The sequence below is a fragment of the Asterias amurensis genome, chromosome 4 (assembly GCF_032118995.1).
Source record: "Asterias amurensis chromosome 4, ASM3211899v1".
Classification (NCBI taxonomy): Eukaryota; Metazoa; Echinodermata; class Asteroidea; order Forcipulatida; family Asteriidae; genus Asterias; species Asterias amurensis.
Genome location: NC_092651.1, coordinates 4,479,732 through 4,492,055, shown reverse-complemented (window position 1 = coordinate 4,492,055; position 12,324 = coordinate 4,479,732).

The following is a 12,324-nucleotide window of genomic DNA, read 5'->3' as shown; positions in this document are numbered from 1 at the left end:
TTCATTTCACAGGAACATCTTGCAGTTCTTCTGAAAATGTCAGAGAAATTCGATCACGAAATGCCTGTAGAAATAAATACATTGCGTTTTAAGACGCGAAGGTAAAATTAAGCATTTTCCTAATCAAAACATGTTGTCTTTAATATTTTGTTGTTGAGAATAGTTCCCCTCGTTTTGTTAATGTAAATGTCAGAAATTTGGGTTATTGTTATGTTTCTTGAAAACGGGGACAAAAAAATAAAATTGAAAACAATAATTTATCCTTTTCTTTAAATAGTTTACGGTCTGTACGAAATTGAAGGTTGATTTAAAAATAAACCGGACTGCAAAATATCGACCACTTCCTTTTAAATTTGCACTCAATCCTCCATAGCACAGTCTACAAATCTCTAATGAAAAAAGGAAATCAATCTTACATATTTTATATTATTTTTTTGACATAACCGAAACCCTGCTTTTCGGCCTAGCACTTTTTTTATATTTTAAGAAACACTTGACCCGCCGTCAACATCTAAAGCACATCGACACAATTGCCTTTGTGTGGCTATCTAATAAAGCACAAAGGAAGACATTTTGTCAAGTAAGATTTCTCTATTTGGCCTAGCTTGAGAAACAGCATGCTTAAAAGAAGATGTATTTTATAGCCCCGGGGTGATTTTCTAAGGGAGCGAAGAGAGAGATAAAAATAAGGGGGAGAGCGACGGAATTGTTACCAATGCAGGTCGGCGACGAAGCGACCGAGAAAAGTAGACCGAGATTCCAATAGGTAGGGCTGAAAATCAATGCTGGCTTTTCATAAAATAGGGGGAAAATTCTTCGGTAAAGATTTTTTTTCCCTCTTAGTATATGTCAGAAAACTGACTGAATACAAAAAGGGCTCTTGCGAGTTATTGATGAAGATAAGAATGGCAAGAGTGCGAGGAAGAATGCGATGACTTAGAAAGGAAGATGTGGGGAAACGAAACGAGAAATACGACGAGAACACAGCTAGCGTTGCCGGTAATTGCCGTGGCGTCCGGCTGTCGCCGATACGGAAGAAGTTTGAAGAAAGTGCCTGCGGCTAGGAAATCTCTGCTTGTTAACTTGCCCTTTTTTCTTCCTTTTCCTCTGTCGTGGAAAGGTCCTTATTTTGTAACCGTTCAGTGATGAAACAACCGTACAGGGACTATTATGCCCTTAACCTGGGAAAATTTCCCTAGATTTAACAATTGTTGTGTAACTGTTTTGCCCCATTTTAAGCGTTAAGTTGTTTTATTATTTGTTTAGCGTTCTGTGGCGAGATTTCTCTTCTTGACTTGGTTTGGCGAAGGTTGACTTTCGCGGAAGGGGATATTCGAAGAAGACAAGATTACGTTTAATTTTCCAACAAAGTCTTTTTTTCTGAAACAAACCTTCAAATAGCAGATTGAAACGCCCAATCTGTTTGCAGCCATTCTGAGTAAATAATGCCTACACGTAATTGGGTTAATTCGAACAATTGTCATTGTAAACAAAATAACAGATTAAAGTAAAACTCCAGCTTCCACAGGAGAGTCGTAACCCGGCGAGCAAGCCAGACTTTGTTTGTACGTGTCTAGCAAACCAGGGGTAGATTTCACAAAGAGTTAAGACTAGTCTTATCTCGAGTTAGGTCGAGTTATACTCGTCCTAATAACTCCTAAAGAGTCATAGGACTAGTCCTAAGTTAGGGCTATCTTTTTCAAATCGACTTCAGGTCTGGCAGTAACAACTATGTTCTTGTTTAAGCAAGGCAACTGGAACTATTGTCATTTTTGACAGACAGTGCGTTTTACCATTGTCTCCGCTTTCACACATAAATGTCTTTTTCATTAGCCGTAAATCACGTCTGATACCTTCAGATTCATTGTCAGTAATTTCCACTTAACGAGTCCATAAAAAAAGAGTAAAAATGACGTTATTGATGAGCATGTATAATTGCATCGCCTAGCGAAGCTCTTCATCTGAAAGCATTGCGTTGGTGAGAAAGGAAATGTAATTTGCAGGTTTATTAATCAGATTCATCATTAATTTATCCGTGTAGATTGGCTAAATTAGAAGATCGCGAGAATCTGTATTGTGTTGCACAACAGGGAAGCTCCCCAATATCTACTTATATAATCCATAATCCCATGTTGTTTTTCACACTTTGTTCCTGGCAGTGCCAGAAGAAATGTATTTGTAGGCTTATAGCTGCGTTGAGACGGAGTGTAAATTAAACAAATCCAATGATTTTTTTATATATTGCTATAATGCAGTAATAATTAGAGTTAATTAGATTAGTGGTTTGGTAACTACAACGGGTAGTGAAAATGAACGGCGGGTACTCGTATGGTATTATTCGGGGGTACATATGTACTTTGATTTTGGGGTGACTTTAAGAGAATAGTAATACTACATAGGAATGATAAGTGCATTTGAAGAGTGGACAGCAAATCAATGACTTTGTTTTTCAGGCGCATCGGTGGAATCCGTAGGTCTAAGACCATCTCGTCCTCTCAGATAATAAAAACAAGCCGCAAAGTCATGAGAGGAGAGCCTGCTCAAGCGAGCAAATTACCTCGCATGGTTGTATTTGTACAGCTCTACCGCTAGCATGGAGGCCCACCAGCTGATAAAATGGCCGAAGCCCGGCGGCATACCAACTCCCGCGCTAAATATCCGTCTGCGATTAAAAGTCACTCATGTGGAAAGATTCGGGTTCCTTTTTTTTTCTCCTTTTTTCGTAGTAGACGGAATCATAATTGCTGTGTGTTTTAATTATTGTTCTCCGAGGGGTATGTGCACGCCCTGCGGTTGTTTCAACTCAATGATTGGAAAACAATCTTTGCATTTTTGTTTTGTGGTTGCCCCCCTCAGTGGTGTGGGAAGTTTGGTGGTTACCCAATTTCAACGTAGTTGGCGTTCCGGTACCCATTATTCGAGCCTGTAAAATAGGATTCAACCTTGCATATAGTTGAATGGATTTGAATTTGTTACACCATCAAAAGTAGCTTTTAGGTATATTTCAGGGAATTTTTTGTTTTTTGTACTGAATGTGCTATAATACAGTTTCATATTTATTGTAAGTTATCCTCACACACGTGTGTGAGGATAACTTTAGTTTTTTTATGATGTGAGACCAATGCTTCAAATTCCTGTGACTGTTTTTAATCATTTGCTAATCGACCATTTAATCTAATCTATAATCTTAGAGGTATACTTTACACAGAGACATTACATCATTTGTAATTCTCAAAACAAAATTTCCAACTTACGCCGATTCACCAAAGGACTATACTGTCTGTGATTGTAGTAATCAATGTCAACTTTGCATGCATGTTTTATTTTCAAAAAAATTGCATTGGTTTTTTTGACGCTCATAATTGAAATAGTTAGCTGTTCCTTAACTTCTTAACACACGGAACTGGAATACAACATAGGAAAAACGGCGTATAGCTTTTCCAGCCAGGAAAATCAGTTTTAATCAGTGATTGGTTTACACAATGATCTCTTTTCCCTGCCGTTCAATACTTTGGTACCCCGTTTGAATCCCACCTCAGACCGGAGCTTGCATGTGGATTGGATTTCCAGTCTCTATCTGATTGCGTGGTGTGTTTTTTGGTTCAAGGTTGGATTTTCCTTCCACATCAATCTCGTTTCCCTTCCGTCTCGTTCCCCGTTTGTAGAATGCACTGTCTTTGTTCTGTATTTTCTTGTGTGTATTTCTGTTAATTTATTTTGACATTTTCTTTTCAAGTAGTTTCAATAAGCTTAAATTTGACAAGCAATTTTATTGTTGTATTACCAACCAAAGGGACCATGGTAAACATGAAAACAAAAGTTTAAAGGCCTGATTTCAACCCTATAGTTTGTTTTTTTCTGTGAAATAATAGGTTAAGTTTTGTTATGTGTTTGTTTATTTATTTATTTATTTATTTATTTATTTATTTTGATGTTGAACAACGTGAAGGCAAATCATGTTCATCTCAGACTGCACATGAGCCAATGCAATATTTTGTCTTAACATGAAACCAACCAAGCCAAACATCTTTATTAAATTTATGGAAAAACCAGAAACTCATCTTTAATGTTGAGAACAAACATCATCGGGGAATGTTCTTACTTTAAAATTTTATTAACCGTCTCCAATTGTCATCCAAGGCCTAATGATTCGACTGAGTGACTTAACTGTAAAGCATATCACATGAATTTTGGCCATACAGCACAACGTCCACACAATAACATTGTAACAACTGCGGGCAATCCGATCGCAACTAGCGCAGAAAAAAACAAGTCTTCACTAAATACATATTTCCGGCGGTTTGGTTTTGCGCACAAGTCCTCGACACTACGCCACAAAGCATGCAGAAGCCCCCTTAAGTCAAACCCGATAGCGATTTCCTGTGTGTGCAACGAGCGGGGAGAAGTTTTATTGCGGTAAATCTGACGCTATTGTGGCAGCGGAACCGGGGGGCACTGCAGCCGACCCAGCTGACACAATCGTGGTTGACGGGGCCAAACCCATCGTTTTCCCCGTGACGTTACTCAGGCGGAAGCGGTACGATCGATCACAACGTCCCGGCGTTAAAAAGTCTCCCGCGCAAAAGCATGGATTGGCTGTATTGAGATGCCTCTATGCAATATTGAACGTACAGTCCTGAATACCTCGGGCATTTCTTCGACCAGTGCTTTAACTGTGTAAAATGTAAAGATTCTTTCAAGCAGGTCATGAATAATCAGAATCTGTGGCTATATTGTTAAAAGCAATCTTCAAAAGGAGAGGCCAACACCTTTTCTCTTGCCTTGTCACACTTTAAAGGTTTCAACCAAGTCAGGCTTGTATTCTTAGCTGTCAAGAAATGTCCACTTTTATCAAATGTCTCCGGCGAAGGGAAACATTTCCACCTACCACACTTAAAGCAATTTCTTAAGAACCATACTTTTTCATGTAAATATTTTCTCTAAAAATCTGTCCTGTTTTGAAAACATTTTCATCCGAACTAAGAAACAAGAGTGGATAGTTTGAGAACTCTTTAATCATTCTTAGTGTTTTTCCTGCGTCTTGTTTATGTTTCTCCATGCGTACCACACCTGTCAGCCCGCGAGGTATTTGGATTGCTTCGATTTTTTTTTCTCTCTCTCTCTCTCTCTCTTCCTCCTTTCCCAGTTGTCTTCCCCTTCCTTCTGAAACGACTCGACAGCCACGACAGCCGATTTCCCGAGGGGTCTCCATTTCGTCAGCGGCAATACCCAAACTTCAAGCCGGGGAAAAGTTTATTACACCCGGCGAGGTGATCACGCTCCCAGTCCGCCGGTGGAAACCCTCTCCCGTCCCCACGCGGAACCACACTCAGCGATCCCCCGCGCAAAGACAATCCGTTCTTTATCCAATTTACGTAGGTTCAATCAAACTTATCGGGCAATCTGATGCCAATATGCATAATTTAGGGGACATCGGGGGATATTAGATGTGTTGGAGAAGGGTTATGTCGCCCAAGACCCCCAATGACTAGAGGCTCGAACCAAGTGCTGCTGATGTACGCATAAATGGATGTTTATACCATTTTTCTATCCATTAGTGAACAGTACAGTTCACTATTTTGTGTGTGAGACACTTCATCATTGGACGTAACACAATTCGCTAAGTGATCTTGTTTCGTAAAAGTAGTTACAGAGTCATGTGCAACAATAAGGGCTTAATTGATAAGACGTACGGACACCTTTTCCTTGGCTGTGCCGATTTGATAATAACCGGAAACTGACAAAGAGAACAATTGTTTCTTAAACAGGATTGTTATTATATCTATAAAAAAGAAAGGATAATTATTTAGTAACTATATTTAATTAAGGAAGGATTCGGGACACTCCTCTTGATTCTGTCTTGATCGTCACACTTTGCATTTTGTAAAATTCTAAACAAGAAAATAAAGTTTAAATCTGGAAAGTGTTATCTGAGACGTAAAACACAAATGCTTATATATAGGCCTATATATTATTTAGCCACCCAATTGTTTACAAATTAATTTATAAACTTTGATTGATATAGAAGAGTTTGCGGTAACACCATGTAATAACAATCTCTAAATGAGTTGGGGTGGTTCTGAAAAGAACCGTTGGGTTAACTCGACGTTTCGATCAGTATGCTCTGATCGTCTTCAGCATTCTCCAGAAGACGATCAGAGCATACTGATCGAAACGTCGAGTTAACCCAACGGTTCTTTTCAGAACCACCCCAACTCATTTAGAGATTGTTATTACATGGTGTTACCGCAAACTCTTCTATATCTTATCTCCACCATGCAAAGTTTCAAAAACTTTGATTGGCTATAATTTTCCCTTTTTTCTTGATACTTTCCCTATAATCCTTTGCTTCTCTTTTTGCTATATGTTTTTGTTTGTACTTCTGTATGCCCCTGAAGAAGGTCCAGTTTGGATCGAAAACTAAGGCCATACCCTACTCATTTGTTTTAATTGTATGATTTGTGATTTGTTTAATCCCCGTAAACGCCTGTGGTGGCGCTTGTACCATGCACTATTATTTCAACGTTGCGGTTTAGCCTCTGCATAACTGCATGTGTTTTTACATGATCGCAATGCTTATTTTTTTTACTGTGGTGTTTGTTTAGTTTTTTTCTGTTGGGAATAGTGAATTGTTTTTAACTACTTTGACGTCACTCCATTAATGAAAGTGTAGATTATTGTTACGAATCTACACTTAACTGTAGATTCGTTACGAATCTATAAAATATGCTTAAAGGCATGATGGACACCTTTGGTAATTGTCAAATACCAGTATTGGTTATCTCAACATAATTATGCTTAAAATAACAAATCTGTGAAAATTGCAAGAAAATAAAAGAGAATAATAGAAGAAAAAACACCCTTGTCGCACTAATTGTGTGCTTTCAGATGCCTTGAACCCAGGAAGTTTTTATGCTAATAATTATTTTGAGTATTATCAAAATTGCCCTTGCTGGACAAAATGTCTGCAAAAACATTGATATTTGTGTTAAATTAACACCCTGTGATTTGTGTTTATTCACTCTTGTATGTGACAACACCGGTGGTGTAAATGGTAACAACCCCAATTTGTGCAGTGTGCTACATGTATAGGGAAATTTAAAGTAAATCTAGTTGATAAACTTGCGGGTACAACCATGTTTAAAACTATGTTGGTTCATAGAAGAACTGACGGCGTCTCGACGTTTCGAACCGAAATCTGCTCGTCTTCGGGGGAACAAATATTTGATGTTTACACTCATCGTTCGTTATGTTATTGGCTTTAAAAACAAGTCAATCAGAAACAAGGATTTCGCAAACAACGAGATTACGTTTGTTTCTTATTAAATTTTACTATTTTGTAATTAATTACACAGCATGTCATGTTATGGGTGCGGTTCCAACTGGCAGGCTGTCCAAAGGGATAGACTATTATAAGTATAGAATATTTATTTAAAAAATATTAATAAAATAAAAATGGAAGGACAACATGACAACAAAAGGGACTGAAAATTCACATGAAACGAAACCAATTTCGCTGTCCAGGTGACGTGGCTGTTGACAATAACTCATTAATTACACTACACAATTTTTATCAAACCTTTCTTGTGTGTGTATCCGCACCGCTACTGTAACAATGACACATGCCAAGCAACCAAACTCATATTTTTATCAAATGATACCCCAAAATAAACTCCCCGATTCAGAAATTATCTCTTCCGTTGCCAATCTGCAAAATAACACAAACTTAATTTCGGGTCTTGCTTTTCTCGCCACCAAAGAGGAACAACTCTTTGTCATGGCTGTGAAATTACATTGGAGAGTCGTACATCTTTCTACATCAAAATCAAACAATAGAGAGAGGAGCTGGAATTGAATTCGAAAAGTTTGGGCCTTTCTTCGACACGGCAACAATGCGAGACAAAGGTTTTTATACAACTGGACACGGTGTCGAATTTATCAAATCATTTGACAAATTAGTAGAGCAAAAGCGAAGACGTTGGATCTTAGAGACTGCCTGTGAGCACACAGAGATGTTTTTTATTAGTGATTGGCCTAAGATGTAGTTTTGACTTGTGTTGGGTTTTTTGTGCTAGGGCTTGGATTAAAGGATTTGAGGCATTGGTTTAGTTTTGCTTTTCGTTTATTTTGTTTTACTATCTGGTGGCAGGTATTTTACCTCATGGCTTTGCTTGGTAAAATGCAGTGTTTATCTGTGTAAAAAGGAAAGACGTTGGATGGTACAGACTGCGTGTGCACACAGATATGTTTTTCGAAGTGATTGGTCCAAGATGTAAACTGTTGTATTGACTGTTTTGGGTTTTGTACTTGTAGGGTTTTGTTTTAGGTTTGCTTTTCTGGTATTTTATGTTACTGTCTGGTAGTATTTTATTTCTTGGCTTTGCTTGGTAAAAACGCAGTGTTTTTCTTCATATCCATATGCAAGTTATCTCGAACTCAATGTCCTCAAGAGAGACGATCTTTCAGATTGTTTTATTTCTCTGTAACCATTGATCAATTTGACATTGATTTTAGAAAACATTTCGATTGATTTGTTGATTTGCTCTGTACTCAATTCTGAAAGCTCAACTACTGGATTTCACTGCTTGACTTTTTGAGTGCGTGCATTCCCGATTTGTTTCGAAATCAGTTTCCTCAAAAGAGACGACATTTCAGGGTTTTTATTTCATTTCTCTTGAACCACTAATCAATCTTTACATTGACCAAGATTTCAAAATACATTTTCACTGATTTGTAGATTTGCTGTTTACTTTAATTCTGAATACCCAACTAAATGGATTTCACTCCTCGACTCTTTGAGTGCGTGCATTCCCGAGTTGTTTCGAAATCAGCTTCCTCAAAAGATACGACATTTCAGGGTTTATGTTTTTTTCTCTGGAAACACTGATCAACTTAACATTGACCAAGATTTAAGAATAAATTTTCATTGATTTGTTAATTTGCTGTGTACTTCATTCTGAATACCCAGCTAAATGGATTGTTGTCACTTCTTGACTCTCTTGAGTGTGTGCATTTATTGAGTACAGGGTGAATATTGCATGTTGCTATCACCGTAGCTCCATGCTATCACTAACCAACCATGATTCACTATAGAGTAAATCTAAAACCCAAGTGAGTGCGATATGTTGTTATACATATTGCTGGGTCAACTGTACTTTCCTTTAGAGATAATGACTCGCTAGTCAGAGAGAGTGAAGCAGTGAGAGTGGTTCTCTATACCATAATGCCAACTTCTAAAGTCGCGAAACCTAATCATCTTCACGACGAGTATCCTGGCCTCAAACGACAAGAGGTTACGGGGTTGTTCAACACCGGACCGCGGCAACCGATTATCCCGTACAAAAACAAAAAAATGAGGGCACGGCTTTTTGAGGTGTAAAACTGACAATTTCTTGAGCTGGTATTATATGGAGGTAGTGTAGGGGGGAATGAAGACTTATTTCCCCGAGCTAGATTGGACGGGGGTTTCCGACAAAAGCTGATGCTGCCAGACAAACTAGCGCGCCGGGTTCTTAGGCCGGGGCGCGCCATGGAGCACGGAGCGGGCTCCCGTAATACACTCAATCGCCTGATTAGCTCGTCTGTGCTAACTGGATCTTCTCCCATAAGATTGATTGAATTTTAACAGGATTATGGTTGAAAACATAACCAGAGTCGTTATCATTTCATAGGCAGACAACCGAGATTATGAACTCGGTAGTCTTTCCTTCAGACAAGCAGACCCTTCTAGAGCCCCTCAAATATCGCCGTTCGCAAGGTATATATCTCCAACCTAGGCGTTGAGTTAATAGTGTTATGCGGACGGCAAATAATTATTAATATCTCCCCTATTATTGATTGTGAAACTTTGTAAGGCCGTCTCCAAAATTATATTAAGGCCACTAATTGGGTACGTTAACTTGGAAGGGCCGGGGATTTTCCAAATAAAATTGTCTGAAATTGAATTTATGGTGTGTAGAGCGCCATAGGTAATGTTCGTCAATGCACATAGAGACATGGAGTAACCACTGATAAATCAGTGATGAGCTTAATTTACAGTCATCAAGGCGAAATAATATGGTACTATCAACTGTGCTGGGTAAACTGGATAGATAAAAAAAATCCCCCGTGCTTTATTGCTGTGTAAATGAATAATTTGGTTTGGTTTTTCATGTCTGCTGGAGGTGAACTGCCGAACGGAAAATAACTTGTATTTTTTTTCTCCTTGCATGTTAGCAATTGAAATAAAAAAGATCTATGGTCATTTTTTGTATACCACATAATAATCTAGGATTTGAGGCATTGCATGGTGAGGTATCAATATATATTTGGTTTGCGGTAACACCATGTGTGTATCTATTTGCCATGTAGAGTTTGTTCTTATAAAGAACATAAGAATGTTTGAAATCATGTTGTAACACTGTCTTGTTTCCTTTGCATGTTTGCAGTTTGAAATAAAAATTATGTTAGGTAATTTTTTGTATTTTTCATAGTAATGATTGTAACACTATCTGTTTTCCTTTGGTAGCAGTTGAAATGAAAATGATCTTGGGTAAATGTTTTGTATATGTCATAACATTTGAAATCATCTGTGTATCATCTTTTTTCCTTTGCATGTCAGCAGTTGACTTTTCTTGGGTCATTTTCGTGAAACTATTTTGTAACACTGTCTTAATTTTTTCCTTTGCATGTGAGCAGTTGAAATGAAAAATTGTCTTGGGTCATTTCTGTATTGAAATCATTGTGGTGGTTCGGTGGTATGGTCATATTTTGCATGCCTTGCTGAGGGGCTTCAATTGACATCGTTTTGCAATGTAGCGGTATGGTAGTATTTTGCATGCAATGGAGGACATAATTATTGTCGAGCGAGGCACTTGTGCTTATCGTTCAATTTTCCTCTGAAGGTTCGAGGTGGAAACAAATTCTACGGTTAGGACTAATATTAATATATCAAGTATACTTGGCTCTCAGTCCCTGAGGGAGTCGTGTATGTTGTCCCTTCCTCTCTCGTCTCTATCCCTTCTTTTCCATCCACTTGACACCCGATCAACTGGAAGAAGGGATGCGCCATCCCTCGAAGCTTGAGACTGAGAGCGGAACCCAATGCAGTGTGAAGTCTCCGCGATGCATCTTTAGCTTTACAAGCCAATCTCATGCCTACCGTTTTGAGCCGGTTATACCTATTAGCACGTAGTGCGTTAGTTACGGGGATATAGCTAGTGCTATACGATTGCATCACCGACCCTTGGTTTTTGTGTGTTTTTCCCCCCTATGTTTAGGTCTCGGCCCCTGAGCTCTTCTACCGAGGCCTGATCCGATACGACGGGGGTAATTTTTGAGTGACGCGGCATGAATAAATATTGTGGAAACAAATTCTTCATAAACAACCAAAGCTCATGAAAAATAATAGTTTTTATAATAAGGTATTACTGTTGACGTAATCAATCTATTGGATTACTTGAGTAATAATTATAAAAATTTTGTTTTTTAATACAGTGACTGCTTGAAATTAGAAATGCCATCTTATGACATGTGGTCTTCCTATATATGCTTGTGTCCAAATGAATTCATTCAATTAGTTATTTTAATTAAAGTAAAAGAAGATTGTATGCATTTGATGTAGATGTAGAGCATAAAAGCATGCCCTGAGCAACGTCTTCATCATCAGTTGGGATGCGAGCTTTCCTCTTTTCATTTGAAGAAAGTGAGATTTCTCCTGAATCCTAATCTTAAGGCAGCCCTATTTCTTCACTTTATCATGTCTTCATCTCTACCTTCCCCGTTCATCATCAGCACAGGACTCTTTTTCAATTACCATTACGGCGAATTTGGTTCTCGCTCACACCACATTACCCACGCCACAGCGCGTTGGGACCGTCTCCTAATCCCGGAGACTTAGCCGCGGCTTACCGGCGGCTTATAAGCTCCGGCCCCGCTAACTCCCCGGTGCCGCGGAGGGACCAGTACTTACGCTGATTGCCTTGTTTTAGCAAACACGAAGATTACAATGGCGCTTTGTTTTGCTTGCAGATTGGAATAGACTTAAATCAAGCAGGTTGCTTCGTACGTGCAGCGTTCTAATCCCAGGACTACTAGTCGCTAGTGTTTTGTTGGGTGAATATAGGACCGTATGGCGGGTGTTATGTCCGTCGTTTCGGGAAAGTGAATTGCAAATTTTAGTTTTATCAATGGAAATGTTGGAGCAGAGAGTCATCATTATTCACGGTAGAGCACACCTCTTATTTCTACCAATCTACTCAAATGAAACGAGTACCGAGTTAAGTGCAGATCTTTCCTCTTTTATTTTGCACCCACTGTCCTGTAGACATCCATTCGTTCTGGGCC